This window comes from Oryctolagus cuniculus, chromosome 14 (assembly GCF_051225735.1).
Source record: "Oryctolagus cuniculus isolate XC-2025 breed Fujian yellow rabbit chromosome 14, ASM5122573v1, whole genome shotgun sequence".
Classification (NCBI taxonomy): Eukaryota; Metazoa; Chordata; class Mammalia; order Lagomorpha; family Leporidae; genus Oryctolagus; species Oryctolagus cuniculus.
Window position 1 is genome coordinate 62,240,325 of NC_142880.1, and position 14,134 is coordinate 62,254,458.

The 14,134-nt window shown below is 43.2% G+C and overlaps 1 protein-coding gene and 1 long non-coding RNA gene across 6 annotated transcripts in view; both read left to right on the plus strand.

The window, feature by feature from the left end:
* SLC1A3 (solute carrier family 1 member 3) overlaps positions 1-14,134 on the plus strand; it is a 94,153-nt gene that overhangs the window by 35,883 nt on the left and 44,136 nt on the right. The window lies entirely within an intron of this gene.
* Positions 1-14,134, plus strand: part of LOC149122349 (uncharacterized) — a 41,591-nt gene continuing 27,457 nt past the window's right edge. For all 3 annotated transcript variants that reach the window (XR_016220148.1, XR_016220147.1, XR_016220149.1), the window contains exon 1: positions 1-14,134. This exon is cut by the window's right edge. This is a non-coding gene — a long non-coding RNA (uncharacterized LOC149122349).

The following is a 14,134-nucleotide window of genomic DNA, read 5'->3' on the forward strand; positions in this document are numbered from 1 at the left end:
CCAGGTGTGTTGGGCCATGTCATTGGACAATATGTTGCTTAGGTGGGGAAGAAACTCGGACTCCCTTATTTTAGAAGAGAAAAGCAATTTCAGATGTGTCCAGTGGTCAAGCACATGATGTGTGAATATTCATAAAGCTGTCCTTCCTGGTAATTTTTGTCTTTCTACTTTGATGGAGTCATGGCTACAGAGAACTATTTCTTTTCAACAAGAGAAGTAACGGGGACAAGTGGGATGATAAATGGAGATTAATCCTCGACTGCAAAATAATGGGGGAAGAGGGAAGGCAAGGAGACAACTGGGGCCCGGAGAGTGTGAGGTTCTTCAGCTCCAGCCAGTTGTTGCCGTGTGTCAACAGGGCCAGGTCTTCCTGTTTGCCAAGAGAATCCAGGAATCCGAATTTTTCAAAGAACCTTTAGATTTTTAAATGTTGATCCAATTCACAAAATACCACAAGCCAAGCCAAGCGCGTCTGCAGGTCTGATCCACTCCTTGAGCCACCAATATCAGAATTCGGGTTTTAATGTCAATGCTAGCAATAATAAGCAATGCACTGCTAAACTCATGCACCCAGCCTGCTCTCACTGGATTTCAGTTGTTGCTTAACTCAACCATAGGCTGTCCCATGCCAAAGCTAATAACATAATAGTGTCGTGTTTATTACTAGCTAATAACATAATGGTGTCATGTTTATTACTAGCTAAAAAATAGCTATTGGAACGCCTCTCCTCTCCATCTTCTGGGTTATAACTACATTGTCCAGTAGCTGCCCTGATCTTTTCAGCACCTGACTGGGACACCAGACTAAGAATTCAGAGGTCATGCTTACATGGAAAGCATTCCCAGTGGGACAATGCTCCCAAGACTCAGTACTCCAATGTTCAAAATCCCCAGGCTCTGTGTAGATAGAAATTGAAATGCACTATATAATTCGCATTTCGTAGTCCAGGCACTTTGTCTTGAAAGATTCTAGGAAATATTCTATATATTTAATTGTACTAAAGGTACATTTTATACTTGAAATATGTGTGTTTGTGAGTTGTCAATCTAATGCCCCCATAAGCCACAGTCTCCTTCTCCTGAATCTGAAATTCCAATCTTTTCAAACATCTTTGATGTGTACTAACATTCCAGAAACTGCCTGAGAGAAGCTGGGAGAAAGCCCACTGGCTAGATTTTTTACTCAGGTACCTACTTTTTTGAACAAGAAGAATATGTCTGTGCCAACATACCACACAATAAAATAGAGTTGGCAACGATTTCTATTGACTTGGTCAAGAGAGGCCGCCAAAGTAGATATTTCATGCCAGAAGTATGAGTTGGTTTGGCTGGCTCACCCTGACTAAAATCACTGGTAATAATTAAGTGCCATATCTAGTTGTGCTGTGTGGGCATACCTACCAGCTCCTCCCTGCACATCTGCTTGGCCACCTAGAACTTTCTTCTATTCTCATTCTAAGTGTGCATTCCCTCAATCCCTCACCTGGAAAGACATGTCTGGTGTCACCCCCGTTCTCTGGAGGTGGGGAGCTTCTGACAGACAACTGTGGAGTTGGGCAAATCGCAAGTGGAAGAGGTGAGTCTGGGGTAGCAACAGCAGCGGCAAAAGCTGCAGCAGTGTTTGGGGCCCCTGGTCCAGCTCACGGAGGGAGGATTAGGAAATGAATGAAGTTTATCTTTCACATTCACTCAACTTAGTCATAGCTATTTATTGAGCTCTTTCAATGTCAGACACTGAACCCTAGACACTGGGAATACTTAAATGCAAAGCTATAGCCCCCCTCCCCCCCAGGAAGTTGTATGGGGGCTACGGAGGAGAGAAATTCCCCACATCCCTCACCTTGTACAATATTTGGAAGTGAAGTCCCTTCCAGTTCCAACTAAAAGGGAAATAAGCCTGATTCTCTGCTGTCCCAACAAGAAAGAGAATTTCATGTTTAAGAACATTTTATCACAAATCTGATTTTTGGAGAGCCAGGACTGTTTATTCCAAAGAATTTTCTAACTTGGGTCCCATCCGTATTTTCATCTATGTAAAATTTTCTTTAAATCACTTTTCTTTCAATGCCTCAAGTCATTACTAAAAATGGAAATCTGCTTGTCTTGTGAAGAAAATAAACTTGTGCCGGAAATTTGAAATTGATACAATTGCCTAATAAAGGCTGAAAGCCTGAGACCAACACCCTACCCCTCACTTTCATTTTTTTTTTTTTTTTAAAGAGGGAAAATTAGCCAATATTAACACGGCTTTAAATGTATGTTTTCAAAATGAGACTTTGTCTTCCTTTAATCCAAAGAATTGAAAGAGAATTGAAGAGTGACACATGCTTTCATATGGTAACGTGGGGGAGCTCCGTAGGAGTTAGGAATAAATGAAGCTGGAAGAAGTTTTTTTGTAATTTCTGTGAAGCACTGCAGTAGAACTTCACCCCCTTACATGTCAATCCAGTATGCCCACTTTCCCATGATGCACCTGTGTCTCTCCTGGGACCAGGACAGAGGAGACACTATTATGGCCACGTGGGAGCTAAGCTCCATGTGGAGGTGCCACGAGCTTCCCACAGAGCCTTACACACACTAAACTCCACCATGTTTGTATATTCAAGTAGAGCATGACCCTGTATCTCATAAAAGGGGCTGATACACATGGGAACAGCCTTCCCTTTTGCTTTCTGGCTTCTGGACCTCGCTTATGAGCCCATTCCTGGCTTCCTCCCATGGTCTCTCCTCATGGCCAACTCTTCCATGATGAGAATCCCTCTGTGTGGGGGTACCCACACTCATGTGTGAATGGATATTCACTCCCTTTTAAGTAAATCCTACTCTCTATGCACTGTATTTATGCCTCTTCTTTGAATTCTTGGCTATGTGAAGGCTAGAACTAGGAATCTAAATCAAGATCCATATGCCCGTAACAATGGAAGCAGTTTCATAGCACCAGAACCCTTGGACTTAGGTCACCGTGGGAACCCATCCCTGCAGTGTCCCTCCCAAGTGATCCACCAGCTTCCTCCTTAACGTCACCAAGGACAGGAGATCCTTAGAACCCATCTGTCCTTGAAAAACTCTACCAAGTCTCTCTTCTACCCAAAATAATTTGAAAACAGAAATGGTTGTCTTACCTGATAACAAAAGTAAAAGCAGTAAATGTTACATCTCAAAATATGTCCTCTTTGGCATCTGAAAAATGACAGTTGCAAAAACAGCAAACTAAGTTTGTGTTGTAGTTGCATTTCCCACAAGAGAACAACAACAACAAAAAAATTCTTGGGCATGTGAAGAGTTGGTTACGGTCTTCCAGAAATGAGAACCAAATTCACTTAAGAGAAATTTAATATTTTAAGTTATTCATTGTCATGGCTGTGGGTCATAGCTGAGGCTTGTCTGAATACTCTGGGCACTTCAGGGTAAGAAAAGAGTTGTGGATTTCTCCTCTTCCTACTCCCTCACCGCACTGCATTGAAATTAGAAAGTATTTTGGGAGGGGAGGAGTTTGAACTTGCTTGAACTTCATTCTCAGCAAAAGGGAGGTGATAAGACTATCTGTATCATGGTGTGGTTGTGAGGATTTCTGCGTGGCACAGAGTAGGTGCTCAGTTCGTGGTGGCTTTTGGGTGCAAGAGCAGCAGCAGGAGGCGCTGTCCTCTGGCAGTTTGCATTGTGCCAATGGAAGTTTTAGAGTAAGAAGATGGACTGTGAGTTTGGCGACACGAAGGGAAGGCTCCAGCTTCCGCAAGTCTCGTTTGTCTGTGATCCCTGCAGTGACTACTTCTCTATGAAAGTCAATTGAAGAAACACTGAAGTTAATAGGAGCCGAGGAGGGTTCCTCCCTCACCACTGGAGGAGATTAGTTTCTGCCCTGCAGCATGGGATTCGATTACCGCATCACAGCTGCATAGTTCTAAATATTATCGTTGGTTATACAACGGCCCCGTCTTCCCTGAGGAACTCGGCCCCAGGTGTGGCACCCTGGAGTCCACAGGGCGGTGAATTCCACAGGCCACTCACATGCTGTGAGCGGATACTTTGTGGCCGGCCATGACTTGAGGCCAACGGAACCTGTCTCGGCACTCAAACAGCCTCAGAACAAAGCAGCCATGAAGAAGCTCTGGCGCAGACCCTCTGCAGCCAATGGGCTGCTCACAGACAGGTGGGGAGGGGGCCTGAGCTATGTGCTTTTCCACACAGGGGGCTGGAGGGTATAGTGGGAGGAACCACTCGGGGTTGGGGTGGGGGAGTTAAAGCTGTCACCTGGCTTTTTAGCATTATATAGAAAGGAATCAAAGAAATCGATTGCCACTTTGTTTTTCATGGATTGAGGTTTTGGTGAGATATGGGCAAAGTCACGTAAGCATAGCCATCCTGGAAAACGTCTTCCATTAATGACTACTTTGTTCAATAAGCGTTTATTGAGGTTGTGATGTGTCAGCTACATTTCAGGGATCTGAGGATAGCAAAATGGGGAAGACAAGGTTCTTGGCATGGGCACTTGGATGCCTGTATCCTGTATCCGAGTCCCTGGGTTTCAGTCCTGGCTCCTCTGCTGCCCATCCAGCTTCCTGCTAATGCACACCCTGGGAAGCAGCAGGTGACACCTCAAGAACTTGGTCTTTCCACGCATGTGGCCCTGTCCCACTGTTGCTAGTATCTGGGGGAGTGAACCAGGAGATGGAATCTCTTGCTAACTCTCTCAATCTCTCTCTCATACATGTGCTCTCTCTGTCACTCTGCCTTTCAAATAAGTGCAAATAAAATTCTAAAAAGATGAGGACCCTACTTGGGAAATACCCATGATTGCAATATCCAGGGTAATGGGATCACAGGTGGTAGGAGCCTCGTGGGGCACAAATTAGGCAAGGCACTATGGGACTGGTTCTTTCCCCTGCCTCTCCAGCATCCATGCTCTCCTGCCGGGAAGGCACCCACTAAGCCTGGAAGTAGAGGCCTTCTTCCTTCTGTACTGCCTTATTTTCCTCACATCTGAGTCTCACCATTAAATGCAATAAGAGCCGGAGGTGAGGCCCTGTGAGTTTCCCAGCAAAGGTAACCCTAAGGAACATGGCTTCATGGATAGGAAGGCAGGAGAAAGGTGCTTGGTAGGAGTTCAACCACAGAAGCCATTCCTTTCAGAGGGTGGCCTGGGAGACTCCAGCCTGTCCCAGGCTGTCACCATCTTGGACCCTAACAGGAATCTTCCCCACCAGCACCCCAGGAGGGGGCCATGAATTCCCGCCTGAACCTTGCGTTCTTGGCGTCTCCTGCCGAGCTGGGCGTCTACCTCCTAGAGGGTCCCCCTTGGTCCTCCCTGTGCCCTGTGGAGCCACGGAGGACGGCAGTTTTTCAGCTGGTATCAGGAGTGCACCTGGTAGTCTCGGGCACCTGAGCACAGCTAGGTTTCCGGGTTCCTCCCGTCCTGCGCCCCTCAGCCTTCCTCACCCTGGCTGCCTCCGCACGCCCCACTGTCTTCCTAAAACTGGTCCTGGTGCTCCGGGTATCCCGTAGCTGGGGAGGGAGGGACGGTGGCCTTTTGACATAGGCTGAGGTTGTGTCGGGCTATTTTACCAGCAGCAACAAACCATTGGCTTAGAGGAGTGAAGCTTGTGGTCAATGAAATTCCGCAGAATTCGGTGTTTGGGGAAAGATTTTTGTGGTGGAAATGGAACAGTTCTTCAGTGGAAAGATCAGAGGCCCCAGCCTGGGAGGCTACTTTGCAGAGGCCTTAGGCTGGGGCAGTTGGAGACTCTTAGCTGTTCACTTCAGCAGCCTCCAGCTAGCAGGTGGTGGTGGTGGTTGTGTTGCTTTATTGTTATTTAGCGGAGGGACAGAATGAGAAAGACAGAGAGCTCCCATCCACTGGTTCACTCCCCAAATGCCTGCAATGGCCAGGGCTGGGAAGGACTAAAGCCATGAGCTGGCAATGCAAACCAGGTCTCCTGTATGGGTGGCGGGGACCCAATTGTTTGAGTCATGATCACTGCCTCCCAGGATCTGCATTGGCAGGAAGCTGGAGTGAGGACAGAAGTGGGTATCAAACCAGGTACTCCAGTGTGAGATGTGGCTCTTACTGCTAAGCCAACCTCCCACTCCCAGCCCACCGTTTTCATCAGTTCTTGCTTAGAGGATTTTTTTTTAAGTTAAAATGGAAAAATTATAGGTTTCTTTAACTTCTAAGGAAAATACGATTTTTTTCCTTCTTAAAGGATCAATTTGATAATGACCTTGGGTCTCTGGGAGGTGCTGGGAACCAGTGCCTTTCTTTGATAGGATGATGGTTTCTGGGAGGGCGAGTTGCCAATTCTGTCCTGGCCATTTGCACTTGAGGATTGGGGGTGCTGGTAGGGTAGGGGTGGGCCTTTCTGAAGAGAGGCACCACCTTCTGCACTTCTCACGTCTAGAGCTCAGGTTCTGTGAAGACATGCCAGGGATCCTCAAAAAATCCATAGAAAATGCACATTAAAAAAATCAATGCATGAATTGCAAATTTTTTGCACCAAAATTTACATTTTAATTCTATTTTAAACTTTTTGAAGTGTCATCATATTATGCCACTCAGATTAATTTCGCTACGTGGAGGTACTGCCCAGAATTCAACCCCTTTTCCTTCCAAGAGTTCTGAAATTACTTGGGAATGGGAGTTAACATTTCTTTATAGTTCTGCAGCTGATTCTGCTGTCCACCTGGGGGGAAAGCTGCCACTTTACAGTTTTTCTAGAGTTGGTCTTTGTTCTCTGGTGCCACGGTCCTTACTTAGATACCCCCTCTTCCAGGGAACCTTCCCTGGCTGTCCGATGGTCCCTACCAATACGTGCTGTCAGAGGGGTGTGTTCATTGTCTTCTCGTCACAGTCACGGCACCACAGTGTGAATTGCTCAGAGTCCCAGGACTGGGCAGAACTAGGTTGAGGTCAGGAGCTAGAAACTAAGTTCTGGTCTCCATGTGCATGACAGGAACACGATTATTGAGCCATCATTGCTGCCTCCCAGGGTCCTCATTAGCATGGAGCTGGGCTCAAGAGCTAGAGCCAGACATTGAACCCAGGTACTCTGATGGACATGGGAGTCTTAACCAATGTCTTAACTGCTAGACTCAAATGGTTATTTTTAGTTATAAAAGCAGTACAGAGCGTGTTTGAAATGACACATAAACATTGCCGTGCATATAATGAAGAGTGAAATGCTGCCTTGCAGAGGGGACTGCAGTAACCTGTTAAGGAAGTAGTACATGGTAACGGGTGGAGTGTTTGGGCCAGACTGAGTTCAAACCCAGCTTGACCGCTTCCATGGTCAATGACCTTGGATAAACTACTTTAATCTCTCTCTGCTTCAGTCTTCTCATCTACAAAATGTGGATAATGGGAAAGCCTACCTCACTGGATGGTTGTGAATATGCAAATTAATACCTATAGATCATTAAGAACTTTGCCTGATATTCAATAACAACTAAAAAATGTTAATCTTTCACATCCTTTTTAAAAGCTTACACACAAATATGCCATTTTGTCAACAGAGTCATATCTATTCCACAGTATACTTTATTTGATCAAAAGTGTCTCACAAATATTCTCCTGTATTAGTATATGCAGATATGCCTTATCACTGGTTAGATATCTGTAATAGTTTGCTACTTCAAATAAATCTGCAGGTAACATATCTTCATGTTCTGTTTCTGACTGATCAGTTACTAAAGGTAGTCATTAGAGCACCAGGTGCATGCATTTAAAATCCAGAGAGATGCGGCTAAATTACCTTCCAAAAAGGCTACATTTTCTCATACTCCCCAAAAATGCTTTTCTCCTACTCTCAAAAATGCAGGATATTGCCCATTGTAGATTACATATGGTTTCATTTAAAGTTATTTTTGTTACTCAAGTGGTGCATTAATGCTTCCTATTTGTATGTGTATATGGAAGTATATAGACCAAAATGTGACAGCGATGTGTGTACACACACACGCACATACACGTTCACACCACAGAGACAACCGCGCAGTCTATGGACTCTGGTTTGAATGGACTTCGGAACTGCTTACACTGGAATTGTCTGCTGACCTGCATTCCATTATAAAAGACTTCTACTTCTCTGTGTCCCATAAAGCCAAAGAAAAAGATGCAGGAGTTTTTGTGAGCGAGAGACAAAAAGAGCTAGAGATGGAGTTAGAGACCAAGACAGAGAGGTGGTCCCGCAGTCAGTTTCCGTGGCAGTGTCATGGGCAGTATCCTGTCTCCCGTGTGTTCAGTGTTGAGTGGTCATTTCATGATAGGTAGAAAGCAAGCTTTGAGGTTGTAATATTCTCTGTTGTTGGACTGATTTGCCTGATTGAAACATCTAATGTTGACTGGGTGGAGTCTGGGTTCCCAAGTCTATGTTTCTGCAAATACTTTGACCAGGCAAGATGAACTGCTTCTAGCTTCTTGGTGAAGAAGATCCTGCAACAATCTCAAGTGCCCCGTCTGCAAGCCAGTGCACTCCCCATCCTTACGCTTGTTCACGAACCCATCAACATAGACAGCACCAGCGCAGCACTGTTCTCAAAGGGACTTCCTCACATGGGGACGTGGGTTTCACCATCTTTGTGTTTCTTTTCCTTGAGTTTCCATCTGGGTTTCTTCAAAGGGAAGAAACTTCCCCTAAGTTAACCAAGGGAGTTTCCTCTAGTAGGGCATTGGATTAAAGGCGGCCGGTACCAAGCTCTGTGATCCTTTGGGGGCAAGTAAACAAGTCAGAAGGAGGCGTTGGCTGGTCTTTTAGGAAGCCGGGGCAGGCATTTGGCATAGTGATTAAGACCTTGCTTGAGTCTTACTAATCTCATCCCACATTGGAGTGCTGGAGTTTGTCTCAGCTCTGCTTCTGTGTTTAACTTCTGCTACTGCACACCCTGGGAAGGCAGCAGGTGATGGCTCACAAAGTTGGGTCCCTGCCACCCATGTGGGAGACCCAGATTGAGATCTGAGTTCCTGGCTGTAATCTGGCCCAGTCCCTGTTATGGCATTTGGATAGTGAACCAGCAGGTGGGAGATCTTTGTCCCTGTGTCTCTCAGTTGGTCTCTCTGTCTGCCTTTCAAGTGGATAAATAGAATTTTTTTTAAGAAGTGAGAAGAGCAAGATGATTGTAAGCTTTGTAGGTTCAGCCTGTTAAAATGACCTCCATGTTACCAGGATTTGTCAGTACCCTGGGAGAGGGGAAAGATATGTAAGCACACAATTTTATTTCAACTGCAATACCCCTGGAACTCCTCCCAACTACATCCCTTTCCCACCTGTACCCCTTCCTACCACTGGATTATTTTGAAGCAAATATCATATTTCATTATATTTCTAAAAACAAAGGTAACATAAGAGAAGTATAATAATTTAAGATGATGTAAACATATCTCATGGTTTTTTGAATGCCCCATCACATACACATACACATATACCAACAGCTGCCAATCACTTGAAATAGTTGCTAACCAAGCTCTTGACTTGCTCCTCACTTACTGTACAAGTTTTTGCACCAGTGCTTTGTGTTAATCACCAAAATCCTCCTGCAGCCAGACCATGATACAGCTTTAGCAGGAGACGATGCAATAACATATTTATGCTATGAAATTTGGGGACACACTTTTTTTCACTATAGCACGATGTGTGTCTATGTGCACACCTAACTTTATATGTTTGCTCTTTTTTCCCCAAAGTCCTTCCTACTCCAAAAAGTACAATAATCTGATTGTGATTTTTTTATTCTTATACAATTTTTAATTATTTATTCGAAAGAGTTAGAGAGGCAGAAGGGGGGGGGGTCTTTCATCCGCTGGTTCACTACACAAGTGGCCACAATAGCCAGAGCTGCGCCAATCTGAAGCCAGGAGCCAGGAGCTTCTTCCAGGTCTCCCACACGGGTGCAGGGGCCCAAGGACTTGGGCCATCTTCTACTGCTTTCGCAGACCATAGCAGGAAGCTGGATTGGAAGCGGAGCATCCGGGACTTGAACTGGCACCCATATGCTATGCCATAGTGCCAGCCCCAGTTTGACTGTGTTTCTAATGTTGGTAACCCTTTCTTAATTTGAAAAATTTCCATGATTTGTTTCTGTATTTCAATGTTTCTGAACTAGATTAGCTGTAATTGAGCTACAATTTGAATGTAGTGTTCTCTAAGGTGTTTGTGCTAGGAGCTGATGTTAATTTTAAAGCTAACTTTCTGAAATTATATCAATTTTCCAAATTATAATGATTTATAGAAATAATCCTTATGCTGATATTATTTAACTACACGCTAGGTATTTAAGGGAAATGGAAATACTAATAACTATTGGAATCTTACCATTTTCTTTTTCACGTTGGAATAGAATTTGGTAGTCTTGTCTTGACACCTCATCTTTAACAACATACCTGAAAGCATTCCTTTAGCATAGACTCCAAGGATAATTTTAGAGCCAGACAACAATGCAGTAGTTCTCCAAATTCATAACACTTATGGATACAAACACTTTTGCCTCTCAAATTCTGTAATGTGAAATAAGAACACATTTACTCTGAGAAAATATGGCTCTTGTGCCGTATAAAAGTAAAACTATAGGCATGTTTCCCTAAGCAGTATGGACTATTGAATCTAAGCATGACTGACCATTTCACATATCATTTAAGTATAATACTTCATAGCTTTCAAGCCCTTTTTCCATTAGCATTCAGACAAGTAGAAAGTAAGGGTAAAAAAAAATGTGAAGTTTTCAAATGGAGAGAATTCAAGCTATTAACTTTATTATTTTTTTTCTCTGAATTTGGCACACAATGTCATTATTTGATTTTAGAGAACATTTTGGGTTTAGCGTATGGAATGCAGATGTCCTATGGGAATCTGATTTGAAGTCACTGTATAAAATGCCATTAAATAGACATCTGAACTTTAGCATAACAACCCCCACATGAGGTCAAGGGCTTGAAAAATGCTGCATACACCATGCAAGCATTTTTTTCTTATGTGAAAGATGCATTTGTAGCAATGAATAGGCTTTCTACTGCTAGAAACAAACTTGTTATCAAGCTCTGCCTTCCACACCACCAACCTCCCCTTGATCCTTAAAAAGATAGGAACTGGGGATGAGTGTTAGCCTAGCACTGGGGAGATGCTGGCTAGGACACTGAGTCCACATCGGAGTTCCTGAGCTTGATACCTGCTCCAGCTCCTAGCTCCAGTTTCCTGCCAGTGCAAACCGTGGGAGGCAACAGGTGATGGCTCAAGTAATTGGGTTCCTAGGGGACCTAGGTTCAGTCCTGGCTATTGCAGGCATTGAAGGAGGAGGAGTGAACCAGCAGATGGGAGAGTCCTCTCCTTCCTCTCTTCCCTCTTCTTCCTCCCCTCCTCTCTCTCTCCCTCTCCATCTTTCAAATAAAATAACTAAAATGGTAAAACATTTTACAATAGAGAGATTCTTTTATTTGTATATATTCCCTAAAATTATTTCTTGATAGACCTAGGTTTATCTAGGTCTATCTTATTCTTTAACAGACTTACCGAGATATACTCAAAATTCATGTACATAAAATTTACCTGCTTAAAGTATACAATTTAATAACTTTCAGTAAACTTAAGTATACACCCATCATGATTTTAGAAGAATTTCTATTTTTTTTTAAGATTGATTTATTTATTTGAGAGGCAGAGTTACAGACAGAAAGAAGGAGAGAGATTTTCCATCCACTGGTTCACTCTCCAGATGGCCACAATGGCCAGAGCTGAGTCAATCCCAGCACTTTGTCATAAGCGTGGGAGGAACTCTTGTTTTTGTTTGCAGATATTTATGTTTTAGCTAAAACTTAGAAGTCATGAGATACATAATCTAGGCATTATAATTGTGCATTTTATATTTCAAAAATGGTGAACCTTATACATCAAGACTATCAGCCGGCGCGGCGGCTCACTTGGCTAATTCTCCGCCTGCGGCACTGGCACACCGGGTTTTAGTCCCCATCAGGGCGCCGGATTCTGTCCCGGTTGCCCCTCTTCCAGGCCAGCTCTCTGCTGTGGCCCGGGAGTGCAGTGTCCTTGGGCCCTGCACCCACATGGGAGACCAGGAGTAAGCACCTGGCTCCTGGCTTCGGATCAGCACAGCGTGCTGGCCATAGCGGCCATTTGTGGGGTAAACCAATGGAAGGAAGACCTTTCTCTCTGTCTCTGTCTCTCTCTCACTGTCTAACACTTCCTGTCAAAATAAATAAATAAATAAAAAAGACTTTATCTACACTAATTGTTGGAAATCCTTTAAAGTGTAGATAGTAAAGTTATCAATTATAATTTTGTTCTATTAAAATATGTTAATTACTTCAGTTAGAATGACTAAAAATAAATTTAACTAAAAATTAGGTAGATAACACAACAGTTTGATTATACTTAACACTATTGAACTATACACTTAAAAATGGTTAAAGTAGCAAGTTTTGTCATTTTTTTAAAACCTCAGATTTTTTTAAAGGTAGGTGTAATACGTTCCATCAATTCTTTTGAACATAGCATTCCAAATGGTATTTGCTTATCAGTGAAGCCTTTGAAGGTTATAATTTCTAGGCAGAGTTTTAAAGTGCAGTATATACTCTGTGACTCAAATTGCTTTCTCCCTGTCCTGGATTCTCTTAAAGGGATGAGTCATACAGCTATTTGAACTGTCCAGTATCTTGGGGCAGTTATCAGATATCTCTCTAAGTGGAGACATTCCTCAACCACCCCTGCGGTTGTGCCAAGGAGGTGGCTGGGGTGAGGTGGGGGTGGGGAGAAATTCAGACTGCAGGAAGAAGACCTCTGAATCACACACTGGGCTCCCTCCAAGGAGTGTGGATACAAAGACTGGAGTGCTGAGACAGATCTCACTGGAGTGAGATGGATTTTACCAGTTGTTTCCATCTCCCAAGTATAGCTCAATTCACAGAATGGCTTTTTTTTTCCTCCAAAGAAACCTTTTATTTAAGGAGTACAAACTTTATACAATTCATAAGTACAACTTTAGGAATTTAGTGATTCTTCCCACCGTACCCACCCTCCCAACCACACTCTCACCCCTCTTCCTCCTCCCTCTCCTATTCCCAGTCTTATTTTATACTAAGATCTATTTTCAATTAACTTTATTTCACAGAAGATTAAGTCTATAGTAAGTAAAGAGTTCAACAATTTGTATCTAAAAAAATTCTTTATCAGTCAAGACAAGGGTTGTTCAAAGTCATTGCATCTTGAAGTTAATTTCACTTTGAGAAACTTAATTAACTTTAAAGAAGCATCCAAGAATACATCTTTTGTGAGCACTTAGACATAAATGTAGCTTATGAGACATAAGAATTTCCTCTGCTTAGTACATTAAAATAAAGTTAAGTCTTTGAGGACAAGTTTTATCATTAATTAAAGAAGCACCTAAGAAAACAAGCAGTGGAGTTGGGCGCTGACATAACTAGAACTTATGAGACATAGGAACATTCTCCACTTAATACACTAAAATGAAATCTTTTGGAACAAGTTTTACTGTTAAATCTCATAATACAACTCTCTGAGGGCAGAGATCCTGAGTGGGAAGTTAGTGCAGTGACTCCTGTTGTTAATTTAACAATTAACACTCTTATGTATGACATCAGTGATCACCCGAGGCTCTTGACACGAGCTGCCTAGGCTTTGGAAGTCTTTTGAATTCACAAACCCCTTCAATATTTAGACAAGGCCATAAGCAAAGTGGAAGTTCTCTCCTCCCTTCAAAGAAAAGTACATCCTTCTTTAATGACCACTTCTTTCCACTGGAGTCTTACCCTGGGTTCTTCAAGTAGGACATTTTTTGCCACAGTTTCTTGGCTTTCCACGCCTAAAATGTTCTTGTGGGCTTTTCAGCCAGACCAGAATGCCTTAAGGGCTGATTCTGAGGTCAGAGTGCTACTTAAAGCAATTGTCACAGAATGACCTTTTGCTGAAAGTTATCTTTAAGTCTTTTACCATAGTTTTGTATGTATTCACTGTAATGCTTTTACCAATGCATTATAATTGCAATTCAGTTCTTTTCAGTTCACAAAGTCAATGCCTGCTTTCCAAAGGTGTCTGCAATTGGAGGCTGGCGCAGTGGCTCACTTGGTTAATCCTCCACCTGCGGTGCTGGCATCCCATATGAGCACCAGTTCTAGTCCCAG